The sequence below is a fragment of the Pseudorasbora parva genome, chromosome 10 (genome assembly GCF_024679245.1).
Source record: "Pseudorasbora parva isolate DD20220531a chromosome 10, ASM2467924v1, whole genome shotgun sequence".
NCBI classification, from domain to species: domain Eukaryota; kingdom Metazoa; phylum Chordata; class Actinopteri; order Cypriniformes; family Gobionidae; genus Pseudorasbora; species Pseudorasbora parva.
In genome coordinates this window covers 21,080,026-21,102,720 of record NC_090181.1, presented here as the reverse complement: position 1 = coordinate 21,102,720, position 22,695 = coordinate 21,080,026, and the positions used below count along the sequence as shown (strand labels likewise).

The 22,695-nt window shown below is 41.3% G+C and overlaps 1 protein-coding gene across 5 annotated transcripts in view; it reads left to right on the top strand.

The window, feature by feature from the left end:
* Positions 1-4,817: 4,817 nt before the first annotated feature.
* Positions 4,818-22,695, top strand: part of ccser2a (coiled-coil serine-rich protein 2a) — a 63,336-nt gene continuing 45,458 nt past the window's right edge. For all 5 annotated transcript variants that reach the window (XM_067455449.1, XM_067455448.1, XM_067455452.1 and 2 more), the window contains exon 1: positions 4,818-5,495. The gene's annotated coding sequence lies outside the window, so the exon portion shown is untranslated. The remainder of the gene's footprint in view (positions 5,496-22,695) is intronic.

Genomic DNA, 22,695 nt, shown 5'->3' with positions numbered 1-22,695 from the left:
TGCACACATTTAATTTGCGCATAAGGTAGGTATCATTCAAATTTGATAGATTTAAGTTAAGTAAATACACTTATCTCTGTAGTTCTTTTTTCGACGTGACTAACAAGCTACAGTGGGCATTGAATGGCTTTTCTGAAATGAATGCACTGCAGTTTGAGCCAGCTCACGTCGGGTCTCAGGTGCAGCTTCGGTTTGTCCCCTCTGTCTCCACTGGGCTCTGCCCTTTTTTCGAGCATTTTTCAAATATTGCCAGTGGGTGGAGTAAGGCTCTGAACAGGGGTTTTCAAGCTTTTTATTGGCTTCTTTCCATGGATAAAACACTGGTTACATTAGGCATTAGGCGAATACTTGAGAGCTAAAACATTTCAGTAATTTGTTTTTTTATCTTTCAACATACCTTCGTTGCATTCATTCATGATTATTGTGTGCTTTCACTGGTTATAAAGAAGAAGAGAGATATGATCACGGTATACACATTACATAATTTATATGTACGTAATAACTCTATAAATCAATCACTAATCACAAAACCTATCTCTAACCATCCATACACATAACACATGATCAATTTCCATAATTTACATCATGTAAAATGATTGTTAGGCTGCATAAATTAGGTCAGCCAGAACCGGAAACATTTCCCATAACACCTTATGTACTTGTTACATCATATGAAGAATAATGGCATCTATACTTATTTTCTCTGTTTCTCTCGAGGTTTATCAGCCGGATCTAGATCAGATGAAGGGTCAGCACTTAGACGCAGTTGTTCTGTAAATTAATGACCAAAATGCATGAAAAGTTTTCTGTATTCAGTTAAAAACAGTGTTGTGAAAATGTCCCCAGGATAATAACTTATGATGTTTACGGAAATGCATCAATCAAAAACATACTTAAGTTGAACTAGAGCTGCTGACACAATCTTTGTTGCATTAGTTTCCTATGATCACTGAAAAGCTGCTTTGAATTTTTTTTGTAAGTGCTATATAAATGAAGATGACTTAAAGGGATACTTCAGCGATTAGCATATGGCTTTGTATTAGTAGAAACCCTGGAATATATTCAAATGATTTTGCTTCTCCCCCCCCCCCCCCCCCATATCCCCCTGAGACAAGAGATTTATGCTTTATGCATTTTATTTCTGTAAAAATTCTTCCCATGACGTCAATTTGCGCCATCAGAGGAATTGTTGCCCAGAGGCTAAAGACTACAGCCAGCAGAGGGAGCCATTTCCGCATGTTTTCAACTCACGCGTAGGGGATGGGAGCTCACACTCGCAGCACGCAGCTGCAGCCTCAGGCTTTCATGGAAATGGTGTGGCTACAGAGCAGAGTAAGTCTTTCAATTTCTCAACTAATTCCTTTGAAAGTTAAGCTTTCAAAGGCATGACTTGAAAACGCACCAGACTGAACATGCGCTGTGAATCTATGACGCGAACGCGTTTACCTCAGCTCTCATCACAATTGAGCTCATTCAAGACTGTCAATGTGACTCCTGCAGCGTTTTGGGCTGTACGACTCCCTCAGCGGCTAAATCACATATTGAACAGACACATTCAGTTTTTACTTGTAGTGTCTGTTCTCTAACTGAACTGATTTTATGAAAATGAACGCGGTGGTGGTGGGAAAGTGATTCAGTAATCTAGTAGCTGGCTTTGGGAGTGGCCTTGTAGGGCAGCGAAGCAGTCTGGGAATTGTTGTCTTTCATCCCCATGAGACAAAAATACATTTTCTGTATTTTCTCAGTCTAGAAAGCACCAAATTAAAAAATTATTTCACATTTTTACTACATTAATGACCCAGTTTAAATACTCAAGAAGACCCAGTTCAACCCCAAGAACTTTATGTGGTCGAGCTGAGCACAACATCTTAATGCAGAGCCTCCATCTCCTGAGATTGGGCTAATATTAACTATTCATTTATGTAATTGAGAATGGGGATGCCCTGTAGTCTCAGAAGATTCAGAGCTGCAACCGTGTTTTTCATAAAAGTGTGAAGGGATAACTTCCTGTGTAGTGGAAGGATTCAAATATGGAAGTGTGTGTCCTTATAGATCGATCACGACAAACCCGTCCTCAGGCATCTTGAACCCTAATCTCCTCAGAGAACAGTCAAACAGATCTATAATGGGATGCATCCCTCATCCTTTTTCGAAACTACGATGTACCAGCTGCAGAACCTGCCATTTCTCTCTAAAAGAGGAATACATTTTATGGCCGAAATGATACTGAACTTCCTGTTCCATCCTCGAGCCTGCAGCTGCAGGCCTCTATAATAGTTTATTAGGGGGACCAGCCTCTCGAGGCTATCCTCTGGGATACTCTGAAAACTGAGCTTGGAGCCCTGAAGTGGCTGTCCGTCAGGGAACAAAACTCTTTTTGTTGGGAGTGGGCCTCCCTGTTCCGCCACATTGCTTGTATTTAACAGATACTGGCAAAAATAGTAGGCCATCCAGGTATTTTATGCATACAGAACATTTGCATACTAAGCACAGTATACATTATGGATATGGCAGAGTAGTAGTATCAGAGTATGCCATTTCAAATTTCAAACTGGAAATGCTGAGTCATCAGCGCATCTTAAAGTCACAAGGGGGCGCTAATGTCTCTCTCTATAAAAACGCTATATTTGCATAGCCTTTTCAACTAGCTAAAGTAAGCCTACATTTATTCAAAAAATAAAACAACAAAATCCACAAATTATATAAGTATATTTCACACCCTGTCCACATACGGGTGTGCAGGAATCCACCAAAGCTTCAGTGTAGGTTTTTGGCAGGGCAAATACTGTAGCACTACATTTCTGTTACTAAAGACGTTGGGAGATTTTCTCGTTCATACTCTCACAAACTCAGGCTGTTTGAAAGGCTAAAATCTTTTGAGCAGATTAAATTTGAATAGCTGGATCTGAGAGTTTCCCCCAGCCTATCAAGGAGGAAGAAAAACATGTACTGAACGTTGTATGCAATAGTGAAGAAGATTAGAGTACCTTGTTGTAATATGTACAAGTACAATGGAATTCTTAAAAATGCTAATCCTGAGTGGCATACATAAATCACCAGACACCACAACCATACTGCGTAGCATTATAGCAGAGAACACGAAGCAGATATAAAGTATTAAAGTGGTTATCTAGCAGAAGTAGTGACTTTCCTTTCATATTGTGACGTACATCCAAGTATGAAACTTAAAAAGAGAAAATGCAGGGCATGGATGGTTCTCTTTTTCCATCAGTTGTTGACTTGATGGAGGCAGATCTGAATGAGAGTTTACAGTCAGTTGGGCTAAATGACTAGAGAAGTCAGGCACGTCGCCATAGAGAAGTCCATTGTTTCACCAGAAGATCAGTTAAGTTAGCTTCACTGCCAGCTCCCTTAGGCTATAGGTTAGGCCTACTCTAAGGTACTAATATGGACCTTTTAGGAATAAAAAAGGATACAAAGTTCAAGATGTCCTCTTAAGGACACGTCCTTCCTCAGACCTAGCTGTTATACCTCTAAAGGAACCATTTTTAACAAAAATGTCTCTGTGTGTGCCTCTATTGGGCTCAGGACTTAGGAGAGAGGGCCCTATGAATTTTATCTAACTACTTATCTGCTACGATTTATGTTTTAGTATTAGATTTGTGTGTATAAACTGCAGAATGTATTCAGTAGTCACAAAAGGTTCCCATATCGCATGTCAAAACTTGGAATATCATCCCTGAGTTCATTTTTGATAAACTGGGGGGTTTAGAATATTTGTGTAGGTGTAATTTTGACCGTAAACAAGGTTCTCATAAAGCTTCCTTCTTTTTGCTCAGGATGCTCATTTTTAAGCATAACTTTTCTCCAAATCTGTGATTTGGAACAGCAAATATATTATGTTTAAAAATAGATCTTTATTTTACAGAAACTGGTACAACATGGAACTTTTTGCGCCTTAATGTATCTTCTGAGTCTATCCCCAAATATACTAATCAGTTAAGTATTAATAGTGTAAAATTTATTGATAAAAAATGTATTAACTTAGTATTAAATTAGAACTATATTATTGTCTAAATGCAAACCTTTTTGGAACTTGATAATCAGATTGAATAGAAAGAGGGCCGGAGTTTATCTCACCAATAAAGTAAAAGAAATTGCAGGGTTATTCATTTGATCTATGCAGTGAATGTGTATTATCCAATTGATTTTGATTGATATTGAATAAATAATATTTAAATTCACAAAATTAAAGATTTGACTATCTGGTAAAGATATATTTTTTTTAATATAAAAATAAGAGTTTTGAGCAAATTTTGGTGATTAACTTAATAAGTATGGAAGACACCATATAGCACCGCACAGAAATAGACAAATAATACATCTATAGCATAATATTATTTAAAAGTGAACTTAAGCATTATATCTAGGCCCTAAAAGATGCAAGAATTAAAAAAGCATAGTTGGTATAGAATTTGTTAATCCTTTTCATTTTGGTATTTTCTGTAAGTTTCCCCCTATAGGCCTATAGTTTATTTATTCATTTATTTTAATCTGTTGTTTGATGTTATGTTCCTCTGTATGTGTACCTATGTTATTTCTGTTCATGTTATGCAATTAAAAAATCTCAATGAGACCATTAGACTGCAGGACTGAAGGACTATGGCGTATTATTGCATTATTATTGTATGATGACAATTATGCTGTTGCTACTGTTCTTTCATGCATTTATTTAATAAATATACAAAAAAAAAAACATAAAAAAAAAAAACATTCAAAAGTCGCGCGCGCTCCGGGCCACAGAGCTAGCGCGCAGCTCGTGCACTGTGAATCACGTCCTACGTCAGAGTCACACTTGCGCCGCGCGTGAGAGTATGGTTGCTGCTCGCGCTCGTTTGGGTTGAGAGGTTGTTTAAAGCTGAGCACACGTTTTTTTAAAATATATCAGCTCAAGGATGCGGAATACCATCACGCTTGCTTAAGCGTTATAAATAAATTGTTCTTTGACATCGTTCGGACGCGTTTGCTCAAGTGATCGCTGTGTGAGCAAGGTGCAGATGAAGAGGATGCTGGAACGACTGACGAAACAGCGCGCACAGCACGATGGAGTCTCACTGCTATCAATGTTATTTCGTTATTTAGCGTTTTAAAACTCGCGAAAGACTCTAAAAGACTGCATATCGATACTAAAATTGGAATACGAGTATTTGTTTTCGTTATGATTATAACGCGTTAATTTGTGTTTGTAGTAGCCTAAAAAGAATGTCGATGCTGTGGATACAGGAATAACCGCGCTGGTTAAGAGGAAACATTTTCTCATTTCGTTTGGAGTATTTTAGTAACGTAGTTGCTTTGTAGTTGTATAACTTTGTGGGTTCATTGTGTAATTATGTATATGTAATATATGTATAGACTAAGTCCGCTGAGTTCCCAATGCATGCGCTGTGTTAAGAGCTGTGAGGAGAGTTTAAAGTTGACCGTGAACTCTTGAGCGTTTACATCATGGATAGACGCGGATGATTTTCATCGAACAGGTGAGTCACATCTAACTGTAATATAATATTTATGTGCGGGATACAGGGATGGGAGGCTATAATTCTGATTTCGATTCGTTAAGTCAGTGACGATTCCCTTTGACTAAGAAATATTTGGAAAATATTATATTTACTGCTCTCAGCAGTATAGACAATGTCAGAAATTGTATTATACCTTATTCACTTTTTAAAAGTATTCATTCGTACATTCATTAAAAATTCCAGTGTGTCAGTGACAGCTCACAATTGTGACTAAAAAGTCACTAAAAAGAACCTTATGAGTCATTTCCCTATCCCAGCTATCTTTATCTCAAATTTCAAGGCATTTGGTTCCGAATCAGGTCGTGCTTAATGTAAAAATGAAAGTGTACTATCAAAAATAAATAATTATACTACAACAACAGAAACATTAGAGCAAAAAAAAAAAAGAAGAAAAAAGGTTTGAATATCGAAAAAAAGTATCTTCATTCAGATTATAGTGTTATGTTCACAGAAAGCATGTTAATGGAACATAAGTCTGTTCCATTCTGGTATTGTTTTAAAATTAGAACTGGTTCTAAATAAGAACCAGTTATTGGTTTCCAACCCTCACAAATGTTTTTAATGGTCCTTTAAGTTTGTGATTGAAATTATTTTCCACGTTCACTCAGCTCAGTTCAGGTTCATGCTTTTTATGTTGATCTCGGCTGCTATTTTGAGAACAGATGACCTTTGCCCCCCAGACTGCAACTGCTATTTCCACTGGAGTCCATCCAAGCAGCAGACAGAACAGAGATAACATGCTTTACACAACACAGCCTTTAGGATAGTGTAGCCTAATAGATTTTCACATTCACTGAACCATATCAAATATGTGTATTCAGAGCAACTTATGTAACTCATCAAAAAATATGAAGTTACATCACACATGCATGTTGCATTAATCTTAACATTGCATAGTATGACTGTCTGGATCTGGTATTTTAAGGGAAAATTTATGGTGGATTCTAGACTTTAGAGAATTTTCACTTCTTGAAAGGCAGTCGTGCGTGCTTTGCTTTCGCTTTCTAGAAATGTGTCATTCTACACATGCTCTTTATTCATTTCGGCGAACATATGAACGTCACCTGCGTGTATCAAGTTCCATGTGATGAAATAAGCAGGGCGTTATGGGAATATGTTCTGTGGGGGAGGCCTAAAGACTTTGATCTGACATAATGACTTCCGCTATGGTCTTGTCTTTCAGTAACCAGACCTGGAAATAACCAGAGATTACAGTTATGCTTTCATAAGTATCATCACCATTCTTAATACATGACTATTAGTTGTTACTGTAAATTTTAATGCATGCTAGCATATCTAGAAATGATTACATGAGTATGGCTTAATTAAAACATTTGAATCAAGACTGAAGTACTAACAAGAGTTTTGTACAACTCTTGTTAGTACAAAAACATTTATGTCATCTTGTCTTTTGGCACCAGGGTGGAGACACCACACACTACTCTTGACATTCTTTCTGTTTATAAAGATTGCATAGCTGTCAGTCTGTGCTGATGGTAATGGCCATGAACTGTCAGAGATGCAGACTAGACAGTGTTAAGCCAAAGAATCAACACACACACACCCCGCCCTCCCAAAATTAAAACCCCTCACTTAGCACTTGTGTTGATAGGCTATGTGTGTGTCCTTGACAGGTGCAAGGATCTTTTGTTTATTGCTCTGGGTTGCATGCGTGTTGAAATTTACAGCTGCTGACAAGCGTGTGTGTGTTTTTTTTGTCTGTTCACCAGCTGAACGCCTCTATCAAACTAGTACCTGATAAAATTATTCCCATAACTGCTTTGTCCTCGTGACTGTCCTAGCGTCAAATATCTCTGAGTGGTGTTTATTAACAGCAATGGCGGTTAGGTGATCATCCTGAGGCCTGTCAGGGAGCTCCGTTCCCTGTGCTAGGTTCCCATATTGCATTACAGTCAGGGTAATGTAGTATAATTTGAAGTATCCAGGCAGCTAAATGTCTGCCCTCAGCGCCAGACAGCTGTTCTGCATAGTAACTTTAGTTGTGCTGAGTTCTGCTTGTATTACTGTATACTTACATCATTGATATGGGATATTATTATTCAGACCCGATAAGCCGATAATTATTTTCATGCTATGGCTTATAACTCATAGAGGAAATAAAAAGTCTTATTTTATTTTGTCAAGATAAACAATAAATAAAACTAATGAAAACCAGTAATTTTAAATGAGGCAAGTGAATTTGGGCCGTGTGTCCACCAAAGCGTTTTTAGCCAGCAGAAAACGCTAGGCGCTCTGCTGAAAACGCCTCGCTGTGAGCGCTTGAGAGCGTTTTGGCAGGCAGCGTTTTTTTTTTTTCAGTTGAGACTCTTTGCTTGTTATGATACGGAAAATCCATGGAAGTCTTACTAATTTCACAGGTAGTATGTTTCTGTATTTATTATATATAAAAATGCAGATCCAATGTACAGTATTTGCTCTGGCTTTTGCTTTAAATGATTTTGTTCCGTTATTATTGCTTGTTTTCATCTGATGACGACACACAGAATGTGGCAATTGGTCGGTGTTGTATTTGTCCCGCCCCTCCTCCACTGAGATTGGACAGCTGGGTGAAGAGTGACAGTGATGAGCACTGCGTTTTACTCAAAGCCGAACATTCTTCAACTCTCGGCGACCAGTTTAAAACGTTGCTCGCTCAGCGCTTGAGCGTGAAATACTCGCTCAGCTCCTCGTTGCGCTCTAGGGGTTCTAAAAACGCGGCGCTCTCATTGAAAACAATTGAAAACGCCAGCCAGCAGCGTGAAAAAACGCTTTGGTGGACACGGCCTAATGGATATTCATTTTAAAATTGGCTAAATATCTATTTGTTCAGTAATTAGTGTTTTGGACCATTTGTTGGCCATTTTTAGCATGAGAAACTCTTTAACAATGTAACTAATTCAGAATGCATGAAATAGCACCCCCCTTGAACTAAAATTAAATGGTAGAAGTATTGTTCATTCTTAAGTCATGTTAAAGGTGTCATGAACTAGCTTTAAAAAAAAATTATACTGTTTTCTAAAGGTCAACTAATGATGTTCATGTGATTTTTACGTTCAAAAACATCATAACTAATAAGTAATAGGCTATTTTCTACACTGGTTTTGATGGGCATGCTGCACTGGAGACTTCTAGGATTGGATAAGATTTGCATATTTAATGAGCTTCAGCTCCTGTCATATCTATGCCCCTGTCAGTTCAGTTCACATGAGGGAGGGGTTGTTTTGAAAGCGGAAACCGGAATGATTCAAGTACGTCTTTATCAAACAAACACAATGATTTATTTCTCATCCACCCGCGATTGATTGGACTATTATTTTTGTATTACATAGTCCGCACGATCGTTCGATATAAGTGCGAACCACGCACACACACATACATACACATACGCGCGCGCCCTTCAAATGTCAAGTCCAGAGAGAGTGAACAACAGAAAGGAATATAATGAGATAGGGCTGGGCGATATGGCCAAAATTTCATATCCCGATATAGCTCATTTGATATACATAATGATATAGCAATTTTTCTGTTAATTCAGTTCCCTTTCGAAAGGGAACTCGAGCTGCGTCAGCTGACGCTATGGGGAACGCCTCCAGCGTGACCGGTGTCTGAGCTACTATCAAACCACAGCAATCCTATTGACCGGCGACAGCCTATGATGTCATCAAGGTGCGACCAGGAAGTATATAAGGGCGCCTTGCAAACATGACACCAGCATCTTCGTCTTCAGGGACTGTTTTTTGTCTGAATGCTTCAAATCAAAGGTAATCCAGATTCATTTATTTTCTGCCTGGGATTAAGAGCATGCACAGTCAAGCTCTTGTGGAGTCATTTGTTCGATTGTGTGTAATGTGAGCGAAGTTTTCAATCCGAGATCGCTCCGTTCTCGTCTAGCGCTCTTCCTGAGGGAAGAGCGTTTTTGCATCTGAGATTAGTGATGTGATCCCCGCTCACGCTGAGGCTGAGCGCGGATGCGCGTCACATTCCCTCGGATGGGGTCGCCGATCGCCGCGAGGGGATGTTTCCCTCCGGCGATCTAGCGACTGACGAGACTAATCACGAATGCTCGTAGGGATGGCTGGTGAGAAGGGAAATTAATTTCTCAGCCATCCTGACTGTGTATGCTGAGCCGATGGCTGTTATGAGCGCGCTGCATGCAGGCTGCGGCCGTCATGTGGGCGCATTAAAGGAGAGATCGCTCGTTTAAATGGAACGATCGATTTCTCCCCGGCCATAAAACCGTCGGCTCAGTTGAGCTTTTCCATTCCTTCCTGATCTCCTGACTGAGATCGTGAGGGTATGGAAGAACCCATATTCAGTGTATTCACGGACATCAGCGGGTGTTAAATGCTGATGTTTGGAGGATGGGTGGATATGGGTATGTGTTCTAGCTCCAACCCTGCCATCTGAGCTTCTTTCAACTATGTTTCAAGAGGTTTAGATGGCGGGGCATACACGGCAGCGGGTCAGCCTGGTGCTACTTTTACGCCGTGTCGGTGTTGCAAGTGTACTGGGAAGACCTGCTGAGGGATCTCAATCAGGGAGAATACCCTGACCCGCGGCGCAGCTGTGCGCCATATCAGCGATAGCAGGGCCTGAGGGCCAGTGTCACAGAAGCGCGGGTGGTGGTGTCCGAGGACCCGCACACCGCTGAGATCCGGGTCCCAGGCAGGCGGGAGGCGTCACGGTATACGGACCAGTGACGGGGCCTGAGTGCCAACATCGCCTCTCATGCTCCCCGCGGTTAAGGGCGGGGCGCAAAGAGGCGGACTCCCACATAAGAGGAATAGTATCACAACGCTGTTGGCGTGAATGAAATATCTCTCCCTTAGGTGGGTGAGTTAAGAATTACATCTCATTTACTGCTCTTCTTCATTTTTTCCCCAGGCGCTTCTTACATCCGGCCCTGAGGGGGGCCATGACGATGATACTCTAGACCCCGCCTGGCTGGGCTGTGAGAAGTGCACCCTCAGGCGGTTGCGCTCCTAAACATGCATACTGTGAGTAAAACTTATGTGTGGATATCGTCGCGCAGGAGGCGAGCTGGTAAGTCCCCCTTGCGAGGGAAACATTTATTATTTATGTTGTGTGAGACTTCATGCTCCCCGCCAAGGGTTTGGGGATCACGGTATCGATGGAGGACACCATAGGGCCCTGTAGTTCCCCTGTCCGGTGGCTAGAACGATTTTTTAGATGCCGTTATGTGGTATGTCTAGAGCTAGCTTTGCTAGGAGAGAATAGCCGCCATTGTATGTACAGCTGTGCGAACAGTTTTTTTGCATTCTCTCTGTGTGATGAAGCAGTATTGAGGCAACCGCTCATTCTTGTAGGAATGGGCTGTTGTTTTAGGCGAGTGTGCTCTCCTAGTCAAACAGGAAGCTCTTAGCCACCCCAGGGTAAAGCGGTCAATGTTGCCCCTCGTGGAATTTCATAGACGGGAGGGTGAGTTTAGGCTTACGCACGAACTACAGATTTATGTCTAGCCTCGCAGGGCTTGGACGGAGTATTATTGAGGTTTTTTCGCTCCCCCGAGCCGCGTATAATACTCTTATGTTGGCTGGCCCTCTCCGGGCCACTGCATCGGTTGGCCTAGGCTTTTGCGGGATGGGGGGCATTTCTTTCCAAAGAAGGAAAGTAATTATCGCCCGAGGCCCTTTGGTTTGAATATTGCAGGGCATTTTCTTTCGCATCCCTAGTCAGCCTCCTCTTACATTAGAGTCGTCCGGCCAAGGCCCGCCCCCTTCTCTGCGTTTTGGGGTTTTTAGTAATGCAGGTTGGTGTGAAGCAGAATGAACAGCGACTTAGCCAGTGGTTGTGGGGCGGGGTTTGGTGTCCCACGCTTGTACGCAGGTGGGCTAGTTTTGCGAAAACCCCGCTTTCCAGAGCTTGTTGTGGCTGCCACCTTCTGGCGGCCCCTGGCCCCATCCTGGAGGATGTTGGGCCGGTGGGTAGCATATTTGTGAATATTTTTTGCCCTCTGCTCTGTGTCTTCTGCTCCACCTTTTAGGGCTCGGGTTGAGCTGCACTCGCAACCTGCGTGCTTCGTAATGGTTCGGTCGGATGCTCCCCTGGAAGCCGAAGCATTGCCATGGCTGACGCCCTAGCGTGAACGGTAGGCCGCTGCATGAAGGAAGAGCGGCCGCCCTGACGCAGGTGACGTAAGTTGTACTCCCCTCGCTTTGAGGGTCTAGGTACTTTCTGCTGAGTACACTGCTTTTGGCAATGTGTTTAGGCTATGTCTGTAGGCACTGCCGGATGGGACTGCGTCATCGCATGGAGGACCCCGTGAGCCTCCGGGATGAAGCCAGCCCCGGGAGGGGCATGGGCTACCAGCTGGCTGTGAGCAGCCAGCTTGGGCAGTCCTGGCAGTGGACTCTGAGCAGGAGGCCTCAGCAGGCCTCCTTGCGGGTGAGTCGCGACATCGGGCCAATGTGCGCCTGGGAGGAATATCCCAGACGATGTCGGCTTCAGCAGTACCTCGTCGACAAGCAGGACCATCATGGCCTCCCTGGGGTATTCCCCAGGTGGTAACTGGATGTCTAGGTCTTCGCCAGCCAAGCAGACAGCCACTGTCAGCCCGACTTGGAGCGGCCAGCATTCATCCGACCTGCCAGCGAGCATTCGTCGCTGGCATGGCTACAAGCCCAGTTAGTAGGCCTCCCTAGGCCTCCCTGAGGGCCTGCTGGGGTGCAGCAGGCCTTGCCGGGCTTCCCTTGAGGGGGTATTCCCGTGCTTCAGGTGTTAGACGGCAGGTAGTAGGCCTCACCAGGCCTCCCTGAGGGCCTGCTGTGGTAGCAGTAAGCCTCGTCTGGCTTCCCCCAAGGGGTCGTTCCTGGGCTTCAGTCACTGGATGATAGGTAGTAGGCCTCGCGGGGCCTCCCTGAGGGCCTGCTGGGATGCAGCAGGCCTCATCTGGCTTCCCCTGAGGGGGTACTCCAGGGAACTAGCGCTGGATAACAGTTCCTGGGCTCCAGTCACCAGATGGCAGGTAGCAGGCCTCACCAGGCCTCCCGGAGGGCCTGCTGGGTTGCAGCAGGCCTCATCTGGCTTCCCCTGAGGGGGTGGTCCAGGGCCTCGGCCACTGGGTGACAGGGATTAGGCCTCGCTAGGCCTCCCGGAGGGTGAGCCCCGGTTCCCGGTTCCTATGACAGTGAGCATGGTTGCTAGCCAGGGCGGCTAGCATGATCTGCTATCAGGTAGCAGGTCTCACCAGGCCTCCCTGAGGTCGTTCCCTGGTCTCAGTGCCGGCTACGAGTAGCCTGGCAAGTAGTAGGCCCTGCGGGGCCTCCCAGGGGGAATGAGTTCCTTGGACGGAGACACATAACTGGCTCAAGCTGACAGCTAGTGGTTCCTGCCATCAGGCTTCGGTCCTAGCCGGCAGCACCTGATGGCGGGCGCATACTCTAGCACGACGAGTTTACACTGCTGCTATGCGGTCCTTACAGGACAGGGACTTGCATAGGTTGCCTACAGCATGGTACCTACCAGGCAGGCTTAAGAGCTCCCCTCTTAGGAGGGTTGTCTGTGAGCTTACGGCCGCCTGGGCCTGGTCAGTTGGTCGTAGGCCCCTCGGGGCCTCCCTGTGAGATCAGCCTGTAGGCCTTCTCAGGCCTCCTGAGCACCCCTGTAATGTATGTGCTCGGTAGATCCTAGGATCGAGCAGCTGACTCCCCTCGCTAGCAAGGGTGGGAAAGCACTACGCTGAGCGCTGTTCTCCAGGATAGCCCGTCTCTGAGTTCCGGCCTGAGGCGGACACTGCCAGTTCGCAGTCCCTCAGCTTGATGCCTCTCCAGAGGCGAGTTTCCAGAGGCTCTGTTGTTAACAGACTGGGCTGGCAGACGGAAGCGTCCCGCATAGTGACGCCAGGTCAAGCCTCCCTGGTGGCATTCGGTGAAGTTCTTCCCGAATAGTGACTGGCTGGGGCGCCCTCGGGTCCCCTAGCCACATTCCCTTAAAGGAACCCCTTCTGTCGAACAGGTTGGTTCCAGGCCTTTGAGCGGCCGGGGTAGGGTACATGAAGGTGCCCCGAGGCCACAGCTCGGGCTATGACCGTAGGGAATGCTGTCACTGACAGCCTAATGTGACCAGAGGGGGAGTGGTTCAGGCATTTCAGTTGAATTTGCTTGTCCTGACAGTTGTCACTGCCAGTAGGCATGCACTCCCCTCGGCATGGGGGCGTGGGTATATCGTTCCCCATAGCGTCAGCTGACGCAGCTCGAGTTCCCTTTCGAAAGGGAACGTCCCTGGTTACGAATGTAACCTTAGTTCCCTGAGAACAGAGAACGAGACGCTGCGTCACTTTTGCCATGCCTCGGGGCCTGCCTGCGAACAGTCCCTTCAGACGAAGAAGCTGGTGTCATGTTTGCAAGGCGCCCTTATATACTTCCTGGTCGCACCTTGATGACATCATAGGCTGTCGCCGGTCAATAGGATTGCTGTGGTTTGATAGTAGCTCAGACACCGGTCACGCTGGAGGCGTTCCCCATAGCGTCAGCTGACGCAGCGTCTCGTTCCCTGTTCTCAGGGAACTAAGGTTACATTCGTAACCAGGGACGTTTATGAATAGTCTATACAAAATTGCAATGTGAAAATGCAGTTTGAAATGATATACAAAACAAATAAAGGTAGTATGGACTACATTTTTATTTTATTTAGAACCTTTTTTTAAAGCAAGACTGTTGGTAAAGTTAACACCTGCCTAGGGATGTTAACCAATGACCGTTTGACCGATGGCTGACCGTATCAACGTTAACCAATCAAAGTTGACGGTTAAAATAAATAAAAAAGTGATCTCTAAATTAGGCAATTATAGACAGTGGACTAAACGCTACTACAGTTGGCCGTACAGTTGGCTCACAAGGTTTGCAAAAAGTAAACACTTGAGGTTAGAGTCAGGGCAGACGACAGTATGAAAGGTGCATTTCGCTTAAGATGGGCTTACATTTGGAAATATATTACATCTTCATTTCAGTGGTAACACATAAGGTGTTGATCGTCTTTCTTTATTATTGTTAGCACTACCTCGAACTAAAGCGGCGTCTCTTCGGAGCTGTCATTTTCTTAAATGAGCCGCGGCGATGATTCAAATTAGCTTCTAACGCTGGACAAATGCCTTTATTTTCAACGCGATCTTGTACCCAAACCATTTCGAAACTAAGGAACCATTTGTCCTCTGATTACAAACAAGCTCCTCTGCGGCGCGTTTGCGGGACTCGTGTTTCACGCTGTGGGGGATTTAAAAAAAAGTGACGTGAGTGGAAGGGAGGCGGCAGCGCGTGTGTGTGTGAGTGAGAGAGCGAAAGAGAGACAGAGGGAGCGCGGCTCGCGGCTGTTATAAATAGCGCAGCATATTTTAAACTAATCGGTTAACCGGTTTCAACCGGCTAATGAGGCTCGGTGGTCGGTCAAGAAAATGTTTAGTTTTCGCCATACCTACACCTGCCATTAAAATATTTCAATATATGGCTATATGGTGTGCCACGTGTAAGCCCGTTGCAGCGTCTGTGTCTGAAGTTTGTTTTGAGCGCTTATGCCACCACTCTGGCATAATTACTCTGAGAATTACCCTGGTCTGAACCGTGTCTACTACCGTCTTCCTCCATGTTTGTTTATGTATTGCAGCGTGCATGGGCATGCCGTGGCGTGAGGTGCATCTTGACGTAAAATTCTGCCATAAACGCCTTATCGTGGCGTAAGCGATAGAGCCTTATATAAAACGATAGACATTTTCTATCGTCCAGACGATATATTTCGTCATATCGCCCAGCCCTATAATGAGATTTATCGGCATGCCTGGGACGTTGGGCTTTGCGAGCCCAGCGTGTTTAAGGTATTTTCTGTTAGACACGTACACATAAGCAAAATGATCCATAACAATGCAATACATATAAAAAAGATGTTTTACTCACATAAGTGTGTTGCACCATTCCTCCTGTCGGATCCAATATAGAAGAAATAGCATTGTGAGATTTGTTTACAAACGATTCCGCAATGAAATGTAGCTAACACCACTGTCTTCCCCACATCAGCTGGAACTTCATTAAAAATAAAGTTCAACCACACATTGCTAACATTAGGATCCGAAGAAAGCTTATGCAGCGACTGTGTTCTTCCCATAGACTATAGGTTCTTCCACAACCAGGGATAGTGTAATATCTTGCTATATTCTTCGGCATGTCTATTGTTGCTGGCTAGCGTGATCCGATGACTCAGTGGACGGGGCTACTGAATTACACGTGCTTATTATTCTGTAGAGGCGGTGTTTCATCAGTCGATGACGTCAAGATGTGAACACGATCGTTTTTTGGGCCTGGTGTCTGTAAAAGCTTTTCTTTGACTAACAAGGACGTTTTCAGCTCTGAAACTTAGAGGATATTCTTATATTACCATGACCTTTTTTATATCGAAAGTTCAAGGGAATGTTGATTTCTCATCACCCCTTTAACTTAAGTAATAACTATAATGAATAGTTATTAAAGGGTAAATTCACCCAAAAATAAAAATGTTGTCAATAATTTCTTACCCTAATGTTGTTCGACACCTATAAGACTTCCGTTCATCTTCAGAACACAAATTAAGATATTTTAAGATATTTTATTCAACAACTAAATAATGATTTATATAGGGATGTGCCGATTTCAAATAAAAGATTTGAACGTTTATGAATCAGCGAATCGATTCAGGATTTTATATAACTGTCTGTTAAGGTGGCAGTTTTGCAACCTATAACCTTAGTGCTCGCATTACATTGTAGACACTCCTATCTGTATCAGCTTTTTGGAGTCTGTGTATTTCTCTGGCCTCCTGTGAATCTCATTTCATATTTTTCACTATTTTATTGTTTTGGGTGTCTTGAGTGTGTAGTGTCAGCCCATTCTGTTTATTTTGTGTCTCACTGACCCCCATACTGTACATATTATTGTGTGTTTGTGGCTGTGTTCATCTGTGTAAACATACATGTCTCTCTGCAGTCCATTTAGCACACACCTCTCTGAATGAATAAGACTTTAATCTTTGAACAAACATCATCATTTTATTTTATGCTCCCATGTCCTGGATCCTCTTAAGGCCGGATCACTGATGATAATCACTTGATATAGTAATCTGATAACTGAGAACTTCACTTATAGTGCCTGCTGTTGACATCAACTGCCATTAGACTCATTATAGAGTTGATGCATAAAACATGAATGAGCCTGTGATGATGATGATTTGACTTGTTTGTCAGTATTTGCTTGTGACATCATGGTTGGAGAGTCATATTAAAATTTAATTCATGATGGAGCCAAAGGAAGTCACAGTAGCTCTGCAGCTACAGCTTGTATTTTTTGTTCATTACTATCATAATCTAAGAATTAAAATTTTGTTTGAGTTCAGACAGAGAAAGTGACACAAAAAATAATTTTGAGAACGATGCTTGAAGTGTCAAAGTGAGCATTAGCAGGATAGTGGCTAATCACAGCAGCTTTACATGACACTGTATGTGTGTTGGGATTTTTAAAAATCGGTTTCTATTTATTTTATTTTTTTCGTTTTTTTTTAAGCTATGGTTGAGTAGTGTTTCTACTCAAGGCTCTCTGTTGACCAATAAATAAATCAGTGCAACATCTGATCTTCTGTTTTAGTCAAGGGTGATGTCATGACTCATGGTCACCCTGACTGAAATTTAAATGGACTGTTTGCATATTAGGGTTGGCCCGTCTGGTGTTTCCGCACGAGACAAACAGAAAAACCTTTACAGAAGAGAAATGACTATTGTTTGAAATAATATTGTTTACTCACTGAACCTAAGCACCATCTGACATGATTTAGTTTATCATAATCTTAAAATACTGTTAAATTCTAAGTTGAATAGTGTTCTTTCACATTAGGTTTGATCACACAGCCATAAGTTGTCACCTAATACTCATGAATTTATATGGTATCGCATAAATTAGTCCTATTGCATATAGTTGTTTTTGTGCAGAGCTGAGTCATTGAACATGGCCGCCGTGAATAATGCATCTCTCTCTGTCTTTTCAAAGTCTTTTTTTTTGTCCTTATGGACCAGGTCATGAAGACTAAAACACAGAACATCGTGTGAATGTTGAATGGCTTGGGAAATAAAAAGAGACCTGCCAAGTCATCTGACTGAAAACTCTTTATTTGGGTGCTTGCATTAACAGAAAGGACATTTTGCATTATCGTAAGTGGATTAGGTTCGTTAGGTTGAAAGATGAGATTAAAAAACAAGAAAAGGAGGTTCAAGTCAGAATGGTTTCATGAGAGGTTTTAGATCTGTTTTCAAAAAGCCTTGTGTTTAGTCTGTTTTGTCTCTTATGCTCCTCTTAATCGTTTCCGTGTGCATTAAATTGCACTATAAATGTTGTTGGTTCATGCTGATCAAATTACTTTACTAAGCAGGATAAGGTTTTACTGCTGAACATTTTTCCCCCCACTAGCAATCACAGTTAATTACAGCGTGCTTATTGTAATGGCTCACGTTACTGTGATTGCTTTCAAGGATCGGCAGTCTGATCCTCTTCTTTGTTGAACTCAATAAAAAGATTGAGACTAGAGTCTATTATCGTTTTGTCTGCTTATTTCTGATCTGATTAATGATGTCAGATTCAGGGGGGAAATCAAGTTGGATGAAGAAGGCTATTTGAGGAGCAGTAAGTTTTGGAAAACTTAGACGTTTTCATTCTACCTTCAAAATCCATCTTAATTAAAGCAAGTTTATGATTTACCCAGGCCTGTATATTGCTGAAAATGGGCTCTGTCTTGAGCTCAGGGGTCAGGGTTATGATCACTGTCAATCAATTTTCTATATGTGGAGGGGTGTTAGTGCTGCTTAACCCCAGGCTTCATGCAGCTGTAGTCTGTTGGATTTCTCGTTAGCTGCCTGTGCAAAACAACATTGATTTTCAATGAAGAACATTGCTGAAGGCTACTGTAACTAGCATCACTAGTACATTCTGTAATAAGAGAGTCTGGCTAAAGAGTTGCTAGCACACATTAAACTAGCAGATGCAAGTCCAAATATTTAAAGTGCTTATAAACATAGAAATCTTTACTGTGTGGAGAGAGACCATCTTACAGTCAGCAGACTTTTCAAAGATTAACCCCTTTTGTACTTAAGTAAACAATCCTGGTCTTATTGTGAATGATTTATCAGTTCATCTTATTCCAAAGAAAAAAAATATTTATGTAGCTCTGCTGCTCTGATTGGTCAGACGGCCTAGTCTATTGTGATTAGTTTATTGTGTATTTCGGAAAAAAACGGCCATTACCATAACTGATTTTCAGCTCCATCCATAACAGCACATATGTTAACCCAGCACTAATGTGAATGAGTAATGTAACATTAAAGTTTGCAAAACAAATCTTGCTCCATCCTTATCTTTACTCAAAGTAGTAAGAATGACAGACAATCTGCATTAATAGTTTTACGTAATACTGCAGACTACAGCTAATTTACCGAAGTATTTCAGTTAGACCGTAATAACGTGAGTTAGCTGGTTAGCCAGATATATGAAACACAATAAACACATTGTAGAGTACAGCGTTTTCTTGACATGATGCCATCTAGTATCCACTGCTGTATTTGAGGGGTTCAAGTTTTCCCTGGTGTCTGCTCATGCAATAAGTGGATGCGCAATATGCTATATCTTAACATCAAAATGAAACGGCTTAGGATTCGTTCGAAAAATTATTCTTTTAATTCACTCAACTCTTTTGAGAGACAATTACCTTATACACTCTACACTTTCAGATTTAAAACTTGTTTTTAAACACTTAGAACTGTTACACACTGCATGAAAGCTAATTTAACCAAAAGCCAAATGTATCTATTGAGCTGCTTTAGGAAACTAATTGGGTGTGGATCAATTCCTGAATCTGTTGCCTAATTTTCTCAATGAATACAATCAATTAGTGAACTATTTTTTGTGATTTTCTGTTTTAAATGGAAATCATTATTTAAATGGTTAATTGAAATAAAGTTCAATTAATATGGCATTTATATGGCACTAAGTTCCTTAGTGCCATATAAATGAAAAACATGTTTCCATTTTACTAGTGCTAACTTTGAAATTAAACAATCTTTTTTGTAGAACACTATGGCTTGAAGAATAAATAAAGGCCTACTAAATTTGAGACATTTCCTTTCGACATCAAATTGTAAGACATGCATGAAGATCCTGACTGCAAGTTTTTATTTTTTACTTCTCATCTTCCACCTTTATTTTGCATCTATCAAATATTAACATACTTTTGGAGCTCACCACTCTCCACCAGACATATAACTGTGTGCATTTTTCTAGGTGTCTGGCCTGAATACTGTATGTCAGGCCCAGAGGCAGACTGTAGTGGAGCATTTTTACTTTCTGCTCAAGTACATTTTTCAAGTATAGGTACTTTATCAGTGTTTTTTTTGTGGAAAACTTTTACTTTACTACATTCCAAAGCATAATGTCATACTTTATTACTGTACTTCTTTTCATAAAGAATAGTTTTACATTCAAAATGTAAAAAGTTGAATACTTTTACTAAGAAAGTAAGAAAGTACTACATTTTTAATGCAAGTATTAAATGATATTCAGTATGAAACATAGTGCAGTAAAAAGTACAATATATTGCTTTGGAATGTTGTGAAGTAAACACTGATAAAGTATATATATTTGAAAAAAAAATGTAAAAATACTTTATTACTGTCCGCCTCTGATCAGGCCTGGATCTGGAATAAATGCTTGGTGTCATTGTGTAGGAGAAATTTGGCTTTGTCTGTTTTGATGTTAAAGTCAACCATTGTAAAGAAATGCTGTTGAGAAATAATGTCAAATGGAGAACACACTTGGACACACCACAAAGACTATTATCTGTGTTAAGGTGGACTGTAATGCATTAAATCCAGCCCTCAAGCAGATCTGCCTTATTTCAGTAAGCTGCTCTCTGTGACAAATCCCAACCTGTGCACACCTGAGGCCAGCTCAGCTGAAGATAGAAACGCACCAATGTCAAACACCAGCTTACCTCATACAAAGTGATCTGGAGGACTTTTTGCATAGCCTCACCACCAGTAAGGGCAAGTGGATTCAGTACAAAACAGAAGTCAGACAGAATGATGACTGTGTCTTGGCCTAATTGATTTTTGTGTCATTACATGTTGTGGACATTGTTAGCTCTCTGTCCTTTTGGGCTGTATCAGAAATGTCGTCAGCTTGGTAAAAGGTATTATTTAGTTCTTCCTTCTGCACTTAACAGTTAACTTTTTCCCAAATAAACACCCATATACACTGAAAATAAATTAGGTGTAGAAACAATTTGCCCCCAGAAATTGCAAATAAATTTCACAATTAATCACAAAGAAATAACAAGTAAACCAAGTATAAAGACATTATTATTATTTTTATTTTTTTTGTAAACCATTCTACAGTAATATTTATTTACAACTTCAAAATATATTTTTAGTGTGTACGTTTGGACTGACAGACACAAACAATATCCTCTTGATTTTGATGGCATTTGTAGTGGAAATGTGATTAATGTATGTAGTAGTATATGCAATAGTTTATTTGAAGACACTGGTAGAGACTTTCTGCTGAGGCCTGAGGTCCATTTAAAATCTCATCAAATTCTACTTTGATCTGAAGGGACTCAACTTTTTCTTTTGGCTCTAGTTAGCCATAATTCTCATCTTGATGTCTTTTGGAGTCAGAAAGATGTTTACTGCTTGTGTGTGTATGTGTCTGTATATGTATATATATATATGTGTGGGTGGGTTTGCTTGTGTCTTGAGATGCAGGTATCCTCACTGTTTTAGTGTCTTGTTTGCTCTAGTTGAGTGAGTTTTGTGTGGGAAGGAGCCAGTCGACAGATGGTCTGAAGTGTTGCCATAGTAACCCCAATCTATGACATCATCTGACCCCAGGCTTCAGTGAATACCCTCTTTTGCCCTCTAAATGTGTTTTGTATGTTTATGTAGATTTGTATTGAGTAGTAGCTGAGAATTTTAAAAAAGATTTTTCAGTAGAGTTCAAAGTCTTGAACCAAAACAACCATCTCTGAAATGATTCATAACATTGCAATATTCATTTGAAAGAAAATGTTTAAAAATCAGATAAAAGAGAAAGGTTCTAGACTGTGTACATAAGGCATTGCAAATGATATTGTTAATAGAAAACAAAGCAACATAATTCTCCCTGAAGTTAAGTCATTGAATTTTAGTATAAAATATTAATATTTTAACATTCTACAATATTTAGACAGACTGCGGTTCAAAGATATTCTGGGTTAAGATTTTTTTTTTAATTTATTGAAATTCTCTTTAAGTTAAATACAGTAAAACAGTATACTGTAAATGAACACTAAATGAAACAGTAAAACTGTATTTTATAATTTTTTTTTTTTTACTTTTTCACTTTTAATATATTTTAAAATGTAAAATATTCCTGTGATGATGACAGCTGAATTTTCAACATCATTACTCCAGTCTTCAGCGTCACATGATCCTTCAGAAATCATCCATATTCTGATTTGCTGCTCAAGAACACTTCTTGTCAATTTTAAAAACCAGTTGTGCTGCATAATATTTTCATATAAACTATGATGTTTTTTCTTGATAAATTAGATTTCTCTTCTGAACAAAAAATATCGGGGTGATGGAATCAGTGTGTTTTGACAGTTGAAAACGTGAAATATAACGACGTCACTAGTGGTGCTGTTGGGTAAAGAGGCTTTGGCAGGGTGTGTTGTGGCTGACCTGGTTTGGCAGAATGAAGAGGATTATAAAGCCTGGCAGTCTCTCTCTCTGTTCGTTTGTGTCGTGTGACTGCTAGTATAATCTCTCATCACAGAATGTGGGTCAGTGTGTGAATAAAGGTCGCTGTATTCACCCCCTTTTCATCCGTTGCTTTCATGCACACTTCCCATTATATTGTCATAAACTCTGGACAGGTGCTCTGAAGGATCTAAATATTATGCTGTGAATAGATTACTGTTTATACTTATACTTAATACCTTATATTTTATCCGTGTACTCATGTAAAATATTAAAAAAGACAGCTTTTTGTGAACTGGATTAGGACAAAATTAAGTTAGACATTATAGACTAGAGGCAGCATTCATCTGGGTATAGGATTTGGCTTTTATCCCAGACAAACCCCCTCCGTGTTGAATTTAC